At 39.4% G+C, this 12,462-nt stretch overlaps 1 long non-coding RNA gene across 1 annotated transcript; it reads right to left on the bottom strand.

Annotated features, from left to right (window-relative positions):
* Positions 1-41: 41 nt before the first annotated feature.
* On the bottom strand, positions 42-6,561 carry LOC125023501. The gene is made up of 4 exons (XR_007114625.1): positions 6,052-6,561; positions 4,324-4,413; positions 2,185-2,303; positions 42-1,807 (listed from the first exon to the last, which is right to left on the bottom strand). It is a non-coding gene; the product is annotated as an uncharacterized LOC125023501 (long non-coding RNA).
* Positions 6,562-12,462: the final 5,901 nt, after the last annotated feature.

Below are 12,462 nucleotides of genomic sequence, written 5' to 3'. Positions count from 1 at the left end.
ATAGATAGAACTTCTACAAAAATACAAAAAGAAAGACATCAAACCATCATCACATTACTTTATTATTATCTGATAATCAGTCACCTGAAAAAAAAAGTTTTCACGGCCCTTTTTCAAAATAGTTTATCTTAAATATGGAATATGCATTTTCATCAAAATATAAATTCTTGCTTTAAAATATTAACCTTCTCTTGAATAGTTGCCTTTAGTTTTGTTTTCTTTCTTTTCTTTTCTTCCATTATAGTGATTGTTATCGAGATGCACATTTCGGTAAAACTCCTGAACAGACACTGAACACACGCACACACACACACACACACACACACACACACACACACACACACACACACACACACACACAGATGAATCATCAATAATCACATTAATTAAAAAAAACAAAAACATCTGAGCTGCTTTTTTAATATCTGCTTAAAGGCATTCTGCTGTCTGGAAATAAATCTTTAAAACAACTCTTTAACAGAAACTGGATTTGGTCGCATGACTTTTGTTCATTTTTGTTTTTTAAAAAAAAGGTTAAACAAAGTAAGATGATTGCATCTGAACATTTTAAGCACATCCTAAACATTGAATAGAAACTTTAATATGATGTTTCAAATGTGCAGTATTTGGCATCAGTTCTATGATTAAAACAGTGTTTCTTTGTTTAGTTTTTTTGTTTTTTTTTTACACGTGTACAAGAGCAGGATGTGTTGTCGTCGCTGACAAATTCATTAAGAAGCCCTTGTGTCTGTTAACATCGTTTTGGGGTTTAAACACAAGCCACTGACGAACTGTTTGTCCAGCAGAGGACGGCAGAGTGCAGACGAAATCAAACGGAGGGAGACTTCACAGCGTCCGGGGAATGTTACACAAAAGATTTCATAACTCACACGGTAGCATCAAAAGACAAGCACGCTGTCAGCGGAGGTCCTGCATCAGAAGTAGCCTGCGTATATATAGTCTGTAAAGATCCCTGAATCAGTGACGATTAAAAAAACAAAAAAACAAAGAAACAAACAAAAACAGCGACACAACAACAACAACAAGCTGCCGGTTTCAGCTCCCGCACGTCTGCACATAGAGGCCTGGCATCACCACCGGAGACCCTGAACATCCTGAGGCAACAGAAGAAGAAGAAGAAGAAGAAGAAGGAGAAGAAGAAGAAGAGGGAGAAGAAGAAGAAGAAGAAGAAGAAGAAGAAGAAGAAGAAGAAGAAGAAGAAGAAGAAGAAGAAGAAGTCTCAGAGCTGGAGACACGAGTCCCTCTGAAGGTTTGAGTTGTAAACCGAGGGGGAGCAGATCTCCTCCTGTCTGATCTGGTAGTTTTGAAGAGGATCATGTCATCGAGGGGGGGGTTGTGGGGGCTGTAGTCAGCCGTGGTCGTCCAGGTTGTACAGGAGGACCTGGTGGCTGTAGAGGCAGCCGGCCGTCGGGTAGCAGGGAACCAGGCGGTAACGCTGCAGCTCCTCCAGGCCGAACGCCGGAGAGCAGCAGTCCGTCACCAGCACCTTCACCCTCTTCCTGTCCGGGTACATGAGCCTCCGCTGCCCCCTCCCCCCAATAACCCCCTCCTCCTCCTCCTCCTCCTCCTCTTCTTCTTCCTCCTCTACCTCATCCTCATCCTCCTCCTCCTCCTCCTCATCCTCCTCCTCCTCGGCCTCCAGCTCCTCCTCCTCGTGGTGGATCTTCCTCAGCAGGTTGTTGATGAGGACGGAGCGGCGGAGGTAGGCCTCCGGGTCCTCCAGGAACCTCAGCTTCTCCAGGGACAGCTTCAGGATGCAGCTCCGGTCTTCCTGCAGGATCAAGTGCTGCAAGTGGAAAAAAAAAAAAACAACACATAAACAGGAAGGAGATCAGAGATTATTCTGAGGTCGACACAGAGACGGGGTTTCCTTTTAAAACAGGTAAAACTGGTTCATTTCTCTCAGTTATTATCACGTCCTGAGGTTTGTCCTCACAGCTCCAGGTGGTGGACGGACAAACATGACAGAGGAGTCACATTCAAGATGGAGGAGGAGGAGCTGTGACTCCTAAATACCTCAGGAACCAATCAAATCTGGTCCCGTCCTATTTATCATATCGTGTCTTCTCATCTCGTAAATACATGAAGGTTTCATTAATTCAGGCTGATGAAGAGAGAAAGTAGCAGAGGGAAGCATGAAGGATGAAGGATGAAGACTCGTACTTTTTGTAAATATCCATGTAGGCCTCCGTGTAGATCCTCCTCCTCCGCATATTTCCTCTTGAAGTAAGCAACTTTCGACGTTGTTGACTGGTTTGGTCTCTCTCGTGGGGAAGGCGCCGCTGCAGGAGAAGAACAGGAGCAGAGATGAGACGAGTTTAAAGGTTAAAACCGTTGGTTTGGTTTCGTGTTCGGTTGAAGATGCTTCCGTCGTGACGCTTCAACCAAACCGTGACTCATCGTAAAACCTTCAGACTAATCACAGGATCTGAAGAAGATGAGGCTTCACAGCACAAAGCAAAGGTTTGAGGCCGGTGTGGAAAAAAAATGCTGTAAACTAAGAATGCTTTCATAAATATAAATAATGAGGTTTATTTCATCAATTTACAAAAAGAAAAATCTAAGTCACATCAGTATCTGGTGTTATGCTTCACTAAAAAAGATCTCTTCTCTTCAAATCGGGGGTTTAATAGGATCATAGACACAAAACAAGATTATTTCTCTTCTAAATGTGAAGATGAACTGTCAGAAACCAGTGGGACCCAGGTCCATCATCTACTGTCTGGACAAGTCTGGACACATGTGGTCTTCATGGAAGAGCTGCAGCTACAAATCCATCCCTCTGACATGGAAACAAGACCAAGAGACTCAACTATGAACCAGAACATATGAGGCAACATGTGGAATATTTGTCAGTTTGTTGACTGAAGGGCTGGAGAGAGCGACAATAATGAGAGTCTGCAGGCAACAGTGAAGCATGGTGGAGGCTCCTCAATGCTAATCAGGATTAATGGTCCTCAATGCTGAGAGATACAGGCAGATACTGATCCACCATCAACACCATCAGGGAGGAGGATGATTGGCCCCACATTTACTCTGCAGCAGGACAAAGAGCCCAAACATCCAGACAAGGTCATTAAGAACTATCTTCAGAGGAGACAAGAACAGCATGACCCCCCCAGAGCCCTGGTCTCAGCATCATGGACTGAGTCTGAGTGTAAGTGGATCTAGAAGAACTGATGGTGTCTGGAAGGTAAAGGAGGGTCACACCAGATACTGATCTGATTCAGATTTCTCTTCTGTTCATTCATGATGGAAATAAACTGTAAATAAGCACGTCCATGTTTGAGTTTACACCATTTTCTTTTTTTTTCACAGAACTGTATATGATGCAGAAACATCCAGGAGGTTCGATGGGAACAAATTACTTTCCATCATAGTTTAGATTTAAGGCTTTCACTTTTAATCCTTGTTAATCTGAGACGGGTGGATTGTGTTGAATTTGTGTTTCTCTTCTGTTGTTTTAGACTCATTTAGTTTCTAGTTTCATCTCATGTCAACTCTCTTTGGTTTATTCTGGTTCTTCTTAGTCTTAGTCTCAGTTTACAGTCGTTTTGCATCTATTTGTATATTTTTGTGTTGGTTTGTTGTTTTTTTGTGCGTCTAACCCTCAGGTCACGTCCTTTCTGTCTTTTTGCTTTAATTTAAAAAAAATCTTTCTGGTTGTTTTGAGGCCTCTTAGTCGTCCTTTGGATCCCTCAGATTCTAATCTAAGAATCTGTTTTCAGTTCTTTATCGTCCATTTCTTTTTACTTTGAGCAGTTGTCATGTTGTTGTGTTCGTTGATTGTCTCTGTTTTGTTGTTGCGTCTCTTCCTGGTTGTTTTGTGTCTCTGTGTGTCTGTATGGAGTCTGTGTCGTATTTGTGTTATTTTATTCTATGTGTATCTCTCTATTATTTTATTTATTTATATCAGTTATTACTCACCTACATTTTATAAATCAAACACCAACCTTTAGATTTATTACTTTGCTGATGGTTTATTTCTGTTCTTGTGAATTTGAGACAATAAAGAAAAAAAACATTGTATATTCTAGAAATGTGTGAATGACTGATGGATTTTATTTTATCTTATTTGTTTGAATAAAGAATTAAAACACACAAACTAAATATGTGGAAGGTGTTGTTGTTCTTTTGGCCACTAGATGTCAACCAAGTCAACATAAACAGGAGTAGATTTCTCCAGGAGACACTTGAAACACAAGATTTAACATTTAAAATGATGAATAATATTAAAGAAAGTTAACTCTGGGCGTTATATTTTCCAGCTGGAGAGACGTTAAACCTGCAGGAGGACGTTACCTGCCGCTGATGCTCCTCAGACAGACTCTCAGATCTCTGACCGGAGTTTAAACCAGAGCTGATCTGAGCCTCCACATCGCCCACGGGCTCCTGCAGGAGGAGGAAGAGGAGGAGGAAGAGGAAGTGGGTCAGAAACACCAGAGCACAAACACAGAAACTTCTGAGACTGTTTTTCATTCACTGTTTTTCATCTTCTTCCTCTTGAATTCCTGGATACAAAACTGACTCATGTTATTTTAGAGTTTCCACAACATGAGAATATCTTTTATAATCTCTGGTTCCAGCTCAAAGCTTTAATCTGAGCAACAGGAGAATCAGCGGCTAATTATCATGAACCTGGACAACTGAGCAGCACGGACAAGAGGAACTACACAGGAAGCAAGAGGAAAGGAAGAAAGAAAGGCTGTAATAGAATAAAAATAAAGGAAGAAGGGAAAAGACAACAAAATAATAATTAATAAATTAATTAATTAATAAAACCATGAGATAAATGAATGAATGAGAGATTTTTTTTTGAAAAATATAAAGAAAAATATATATATACAAAAAAATAAATAAATAAAAATGAAAGAGGTAAAATAAAAGATTTTAAAAGAAAAATATAAACAAAACCTGGAGGAGGAGGAAAGGAAAAATGCAAACAGTGAAACATTAAAAATGGAAATGAAAGATCAGGAAAATATATTTAAAGATAAAAAATAATATATAAAAAATAAATCAATAAATTAAATGAAACAGGTGAAAGAATAAAACATTTAAATGAAAATCTAGAGTGTGTTACTGAAAATCTGCTCATCTGAATGTGTGAGAGGAGGAGAAGGAGGAGGAGGAGAAGGAGCAGGAAGAGGAGGAGGAGAAGGAGGAGGAGAGATAAGATAAGATGCTGCATGAGGGGGTTGTTATTGAAAATCAATCAGAATCAGAGTGGGAAGCTCAACGGTTGCGAAACGTCCAACTGCTGCATGTGATGGAGGCTGCGTGGGACGTGTGTGTCTGTCTGTGTGTGTCTGTCTGTGTGTGTGTGTGTGTGTGTGTGTGTGTGTTGCACAGTGTTTCATGTGTGTTTGATTGTGTTTTGTTGTCGTTGTTTTGCAGAAGAAATAAGTTGGAACAGGAGGTCTGTGTCTTAGTTTTTAACTTGAACTGAGCCAAGATTAAATGTGCACAGATTAATAAACAGATTCTTTTTATAGTTCACATCAAAAACACAAGGTCTGACCAGAACCTCACAAGTCGAAATAGATGGTGGGTTTCTGCATCTTAAGGTTTTAAAACACAATTTTACAACTCACAAAAGCTTCATTTCTGAATATATTTCCTTTATGATTTCGCAGAATCTGTCTGTTAAGAACATTTTATTTTATTTTTGTTGTTTATTAATCTTTAACACCAGTTTTCTTTCTATTTTGCTTTTAAATTGTTGGCTGGATTCATGCTCTCGTCTTTTTGTCCATCAGTTAAAATAATATTTCTAATAATAACACATGATGAATGTCTGAATTACTTTCTCTAGTCTACTCTGGGCTATTCATGTAACCAGGATAAATAAAGTCTTATCTTATTGCAAAAGATGAATAGTGTGAGATATATTTTCTTTTTAAGAAGCACAGGTCATCGTTTTTCTTAGCATAGCATTCATGTTTAAGTAGATTTAAAATATGCATCTTAAACAAAAGCTTCTTTAAAACGCTGAACTTGCATCTTTAAATCTAAATGAAAGCTTCTTACCTTCGTATTAAACCGAGTCCCGCTGCTGTAAATCCCGGTTAAAGAAGCTGTTTCTCTCTTTATCTCCGGGGAACATCCAGCGTCCTCACACCGACCTGTCGTCGCTCCAGCTCGGCCTGAAGTCTGAGTCCGTGTCGGTTCCTGCGGACGGACGGACGGACGGACGGATGGACGGACGGATGGATGGATGGAGGTGGGGACGCGGGGTGCAGAGCTCCAGCTCCTGTCGGGGGGTGAGACTCGCTGCCGAGCTCCAGACTCCTAAAATATCTCCGTTCACAGCAACAGGAGACGACGCTGATTGGTCCTCTCGGAGGCAGATGTTTCCTGTTGCTAGGAGACTGAGTGAGCATCAGTCCTCGCCTCTGCGCATCCAACCAGAGCTGCGCGGTTCTCTGCTGCTTTCACCACAACTTCTCCTCTAACTCATCTTTTATTATTTCTGTCATCAAGTTTGAGATCTGACCTTCGCCAAACTTTCATAATTCAAGGAAATGACTCCGACTTTGACCAAATTGAAAACAATCAAACAAAATAAACCTCAAAAAAGCTCCAAAGAACTTTTTAATCCTGACAAAGCGGAGATTCGAGGTTAATTTTAAAAGCTTGATTAAACTCAGGTTATCAGTGGGGAAGCTGGAACCGGAAAACAGTTAGCTTAGCTTTTTGGTAGTAGAGGTAAATAGCTAGCATGTTTTAGCTTTGTTTATTAATCTTTATGCTAAACTATGATCAGTTATGGACCAATAATGTGTGAGAGAATTTTTCTGAAAGTTAGGCAAGAAGATGGACACTACACCTACTACTTGACTATAAGCCTAGCTTAGCATAAACATTAATAGTAGAGGTAAACAGTTAGCCTGTATTAGCCTTGTTCATAAGTCTTTATGCTAAGATCCGTTATGTTATGAATCTTTACAAACATGTGGATTCCAGATGTTCATAGATTAATTTTTACAGTTTTAACCAAGGCAAGTAATTAAGAATGAAGCTATTAGCCTAGTTTAGCATAAACATTGGAACTAGAAGTAAACGACTAGCCTGCCTTACCCTTCTTTTTCTGTTTTTATGCTAAGCTACGCGCTGTTATGAACCAGAATGGGAGAGAATGTTGCAGAAAGTTAGGATGGATACGACTCCATGTTTGTATACAAGACATTAAGCTGCAACTGTGAAGCAATTAGCCTAGCTTAGCATAAACATTAGTAGTAAATATCTAGCCTGGCTTTGCTCAAAGTAAAAACACATGTCATGTTTCAGCTGGAACCAGGTGAAAATGAGCTTAGCTTAGCATAAACATTAGTAGCAGCTGTAAACTTATAGCTCTTTTAAAGCTTTACACGATAATTTAATCATGACAAAAAATGTGGATTAAATATTTATTTTTAAAGCAAGATGCTTCTGATGTTTAAGCTAATTGCCTCTAGCCTCATAATTAATTCATGGATTTATAAAGTGTAAAATCACATAAAGAACAATGTGTAAGAAGTCAGTGATATTGTGTATATTTGTTATTTAGCTACTGACTTAAAAGACAGGCTCAAATAAACAATTAAGTAAGTTAATTATCCACAACATGCCAACATACATGAACAATTTTAGCTATTTTATTCATAATAAAATAGAATCACCTAAATTTCTAAGACCTTAACCCATAACAGCTCATTTCCAAAGCTTTGCATCCAAAGCAAACAAAGATTGATACTAAACAGCTAATGAACAAGCAACAAATCTGTGTTTGTAGGTTAAATCGAAGGCATCTGTTACCAAAGATTAGGACAGACCCCCCCACCCACTCCCCCCAAAAAATACAAGATACGTTCCCTAATCTCTAATCCAGAGATTTCCTCTGACAACGATTTAAAAGCGGAAATCTCCATCTCCAGTCACTGTGTTGTTGTTTTTCCTCAGAAAGAAGAGGAAGCCCCAAGAAAACAGATGGAGCCAGACGTTACCACAGCAAGGCTCTTCTGGGTTTTATTGGCAATGACACAAGTTGGTACAAAAAGGTGCTTCCTGGGAGCTCAGCATGCACGGCCCAGACCAGGGGCAGGACCATAGTCTGATCAGAGTCCGGATCACTGTCCTCTCTGTGGTTTGGTTGTTTAAGCTCAACTTTTATTTGTGTTTCCACAGTTTTCAACTTGACCTCTGACACCTGGACTGGCTGAGGAAGGTGTGAAAGCTTCTATAACACAGGTTAATTAGACCTTAGGGAATGAAATTGTCTTCGCAGTCACGTTGTTTAGTGCAACATACTTCCTGGTTGGAGCTGTGAACTGCATCATTGTCAGCAGGAGGTGGTTGGGGTGGATTGTGGGCGTTCAAACTCTCACCAAAGTCTCACCTTGGTGATCATGATTAACTGTTAATAAACAACTCGTGTCTAAAGTTCCTTTGTATGTTTTTTTTTTTTTCATTTAACCACCATCTCTCGCTAGCAGCCACTAGTCATTCATATTGTTTTAAACTTGTGTTAAAGCATAAAATTGAATTGAAAGGTTTGTAACTTGAGATGCATCCGCTGGGCATTTCAATGCATTTATTCTTTTGCTGATTGTTGCGTTAGAAAGTAGAGTGCGATTAGCCTAGCTCGGCAAAAACCATAAGGGTCATCAGAGCTAACGGCTAACCTGGATTTGTCCAAAGTTTAAAATGATTTTTAATGACCGCACCATGTCTAAACTTTAACAAAATGTGGTTTTAAAAAGTTTATTTTTAAGTTGCTAATAATTTGATTGTTGATGAACCGTGTAGCTCCACAAACATCAAACTACACCTTGTACACGATAGTTAGCAGAGAGCAGATTCATTTTGGAGCCTTTAAATATGTCATTTGAGGGAATTTACAAGTTTCAAGTGTGTCTGATCTGTATTCTAAGCTAAGCTAACTGCACCCTCAAACACGATACACACTTAGACTGAACTGATTAAATATGTAGAACACAACTAGCTGGAAACAGTTCTGTTTCTTGCAGAACAAAAGTGGGAAACACAGTTAATTAAATACATTTAAATTAAATTTAGTAGATGAAGTAAAGCCATATACGAACAAATCATGCCTTTAAATTGTTTTATGTACTTAGTAAAGTGTATCAGTGGCTAATGTGTGAAAAAGGTTACTTTAAAAAAGTTTAAGACCTGCTTTGTGAGACTTTTTATCTCTGGTTGTGGGTTTTCCAGAGTCTGGACTTCCTTCCTTCCTGACCGAGTCTGAAAACCTCCGCCCTGGTCCAGGCCCTGACGAGTAAACCTTCCACGCATGCAGTCCTACAGCAGCATTCACAGGGAACAACAACAAAGGCTTCATGCTTCATCTCGTTGTCACGGTGGATATGTTTCATGTCCAAATGTTACAGGCACTTCATCAGAATTATAAAACATCTGCAGCACAGTCTGATTATCTCACATCTGTAATACAACCTCCGTCTTAAACTGAGCATGCAGACATGTAAACACGATCTCTGACAATATTTAAGAACATTAAACACTATCTTAAAAAATATAATAGATGTGACAGATTCTGTACAACAGCTCAACATGCATCAAATATATCCATCTGTGCAGTAAATATAGTTCAGGTCATTTTGTTTTTTACACCCACCAGGATGAAGCCAGTAGAATAGGAGTGCTGATATCAAGCCTGGTGACAGGTATGACTCATCTGCCAAAGAAAACCTATTTATAACACACTGTACAACGGCCCAAAGTCCAGTGTTTCTGCACCAACACTGACAAAATGCTTTGGAGTTTGGTAATTTTGACTTTAACCCTTTATAGGGAGTAGACATACTTGGAAATTTTAAATTTAAAGTGTCATTGTACTCAGAAAACTGTTTTACTTTTGTGATATTGTTAATTTTCATGGAGAAAATCAAAATGAATGAAGTTACCACATGTGGTTCCGTTTCCTTACGTGGTAAATTAATGTAAACGTGTATTTGGAGCTGATTCAGACACTTGTTGATATACACATTATCAGATTAGACAACATTAGGCCACTTCTTCTTCTTCGTGGTACCTAATACATCAGTTATGGAGGAACTTGTAGACCACATTAGACCCTGATTAGACCTGAGAATGTTTCTCGATCTTCTCTGATTGGCTCAATGAAAACCACATGAAAATAAACCTCACTGAGAGTTACCAAATATGGTTCCTTGCCCTATAAAGGGTTAAAGCCAAAGACACAATTTTCTGGAAGCACAATCCAACCAAGCTATCGCTAATCCTACGAGGGTCAGGGTAACTGTTTACTGAAACCACTTCCCTTAAATATAAAACTGTAGTGGTTTGACAGCTACAACATAATATACTAATGTTATATTTAAGTTTAGGATATACTGAGAAAGGTTAGCATTAGCACAAGCCAATATCATTTTGGCAGAATTACTGATTAGCCATGATAGGATTTTAGCATATACTACATACAGAGATTAAGAGTGTTTGAGTTTAGGCTAGTTTCAGTTTCCATTAGCATACAACAGCTGACTGTTATGACTTCCCCTTTCTTAACCATAGGCTCACAGGTTCCATTTGAAGACAGTATTAGACAATTTAGCGCTATTTGGAGACATAAGAGTTTTTAACCTACCCACAGGGGTTACATTAATTACCTCGTATGCTACAGCTAACAAAATCTGTTGTTATTTTAGAAGCTGTTTGTTGGAAATGTTGTTGTTTTTTGTCTGAAACCCAAGAATTTCATTACGGAAAGAAACAAACTGGAACATTACACGACGTACGTTTTGTTGAATGAGCTAACGAATGCAAGAGAAGCCAATAGAACAGAAGCAGAATGCAATAGAAGCTAATGGAATAGAAGCTAATACAACAGAAGCTAATGGAACAGAAGCTAATGGGACAGAAGCTAATGCAACAGAAGCTAATGCAACGGAAGCTAATGCAACGGAAGCTAATGCAAGTGAAGCTAATGCAAGAGAAGCCAATGGAACAGAAGTTATAGAAGCTAATGCAACAGAAGTTAATGCAAAAGAAGCTAATGGAACATAATCTAAAGGAACAGAAGCTAATGCAATACAAGCTAACAGAATAGAAGCTAAGGCAACAGACGCTAATGCAACAGAAGCTAATGCAAGAGAAGCTAATTTAATAGATGATCATTTAACAGAAGCTCATGCAATAGAAGCTGACAGAACAGAAGCTAAGATAACAGAAGCTAATGGAACAGGATTTAAAGTAACAGAAGCTAGTGGGACTTTGGTCTTTGTTGGTATAACTCTAAAAGTATTTAAAACTATTTTGGTCTTTTAGTATTTAGCATTCTCACATAAAATACCAATAACAACAAACACAAAAAACTTCCCCTTAATGCCCTGGGAAGCTAGCTGCAGCACTCCTATTCTTCATCCATGCTTCATTTATACCTGGAATAGTCGTCATTACACATCTGCACATTAAACATCCGGCGCATACGACTCGGTTCCTGCATTGAACAGATACATAATGACTTTATTCAGCTGCGCCCTTCAACACACCAACTCAACTTTCTCTTAAAAACTAAAAACCTTGTCTTTGTGCTGCTGGAAGCCTCCCTGAATATACGACATAATAAACCGAAGTCATTCACGTGTTCTTGACAAGCACTTGTACAAAAGGTCACGTTAAATGAGAAGTGATGAAGATTTTATGGGTTCAGTGGTGAAATAATAATTAGTTGTAATTCCACTGAATATGAGCATCAGCCTTAATTTGTTATGCTTGGTGTGTAATTACTCTCTGATTTCTACTTAGCTGTGAAAATGTCTTGTAACTGCTTTTATAGTTGCAGTTTTAAAACCAATTTCTGAATTTTACCAGAGGCCTTTTTGTTACCTGCCGCCCCAGAACAAACCAAAAAACACACTCCTCTGGTAAACACACCTCTGCTGTTTGTGAGTGTGTGAACCCCTGAGGGCTTTGCAGCAACAGTGTCTGTCGACACAAACACATCTAATCCCACCTGCGGGCTCAACTGCTGCCGTACGACTTAAAAGATGCTCAGACGGGAAGAGGATGAGCACCAGCAGCGGTGTTAGCGCCATCGCGGCGTACGATTCCACAGCTGTAACTGCTAATTACCGCGGAGAGAGAGCTGGATGGGGGAGAAACACACACTTCCAGGGCACTTCAGTGCATGTTATTAACAGCTGCAGCGAGATATTTAAAGCCTCTTTTCAGCTCAGCATTAGCGGGTGCTGAAATGAGCTTTGCGGCGTGAAGGAGACTGAGCCGGAGCCAAATAACATCATTCAGCGTTGATGAGGCTCATCCCGACGGGGTTAAGAGTCTCCAGCTGCTGGGCTTCCTGCCTGTAGTAGCACGAGTGGCTGGGGAATATGAATGAGCGCTGAATGTGAATGAAACGTCTTTCTCTTCCTCTTGAATCATGAAAAATCTGTGCTTCTATTC

This window comes from Mugil cephalus, chromosome 17 (genome assembly GCF_022458985.1).
Source record: "Mugil cephalus isolate CIBA_MC_2020 chromosome 17, CIBA_Mcephalus_1.1, whole genome shotgun sequence".
Taxonomy (NCBI): domain Eukaryota; kingdom Metazoa; phylum Chordata; class Actinopteri; order Mugiliformes; family Mugilidae; genus Mugil; species Mugil cephalus.
The sequence above is the reverse complement of the archived record's forward strand: the minus strand, read 5'-3'. Positions and strand labels throughout refer to the sequence as shown.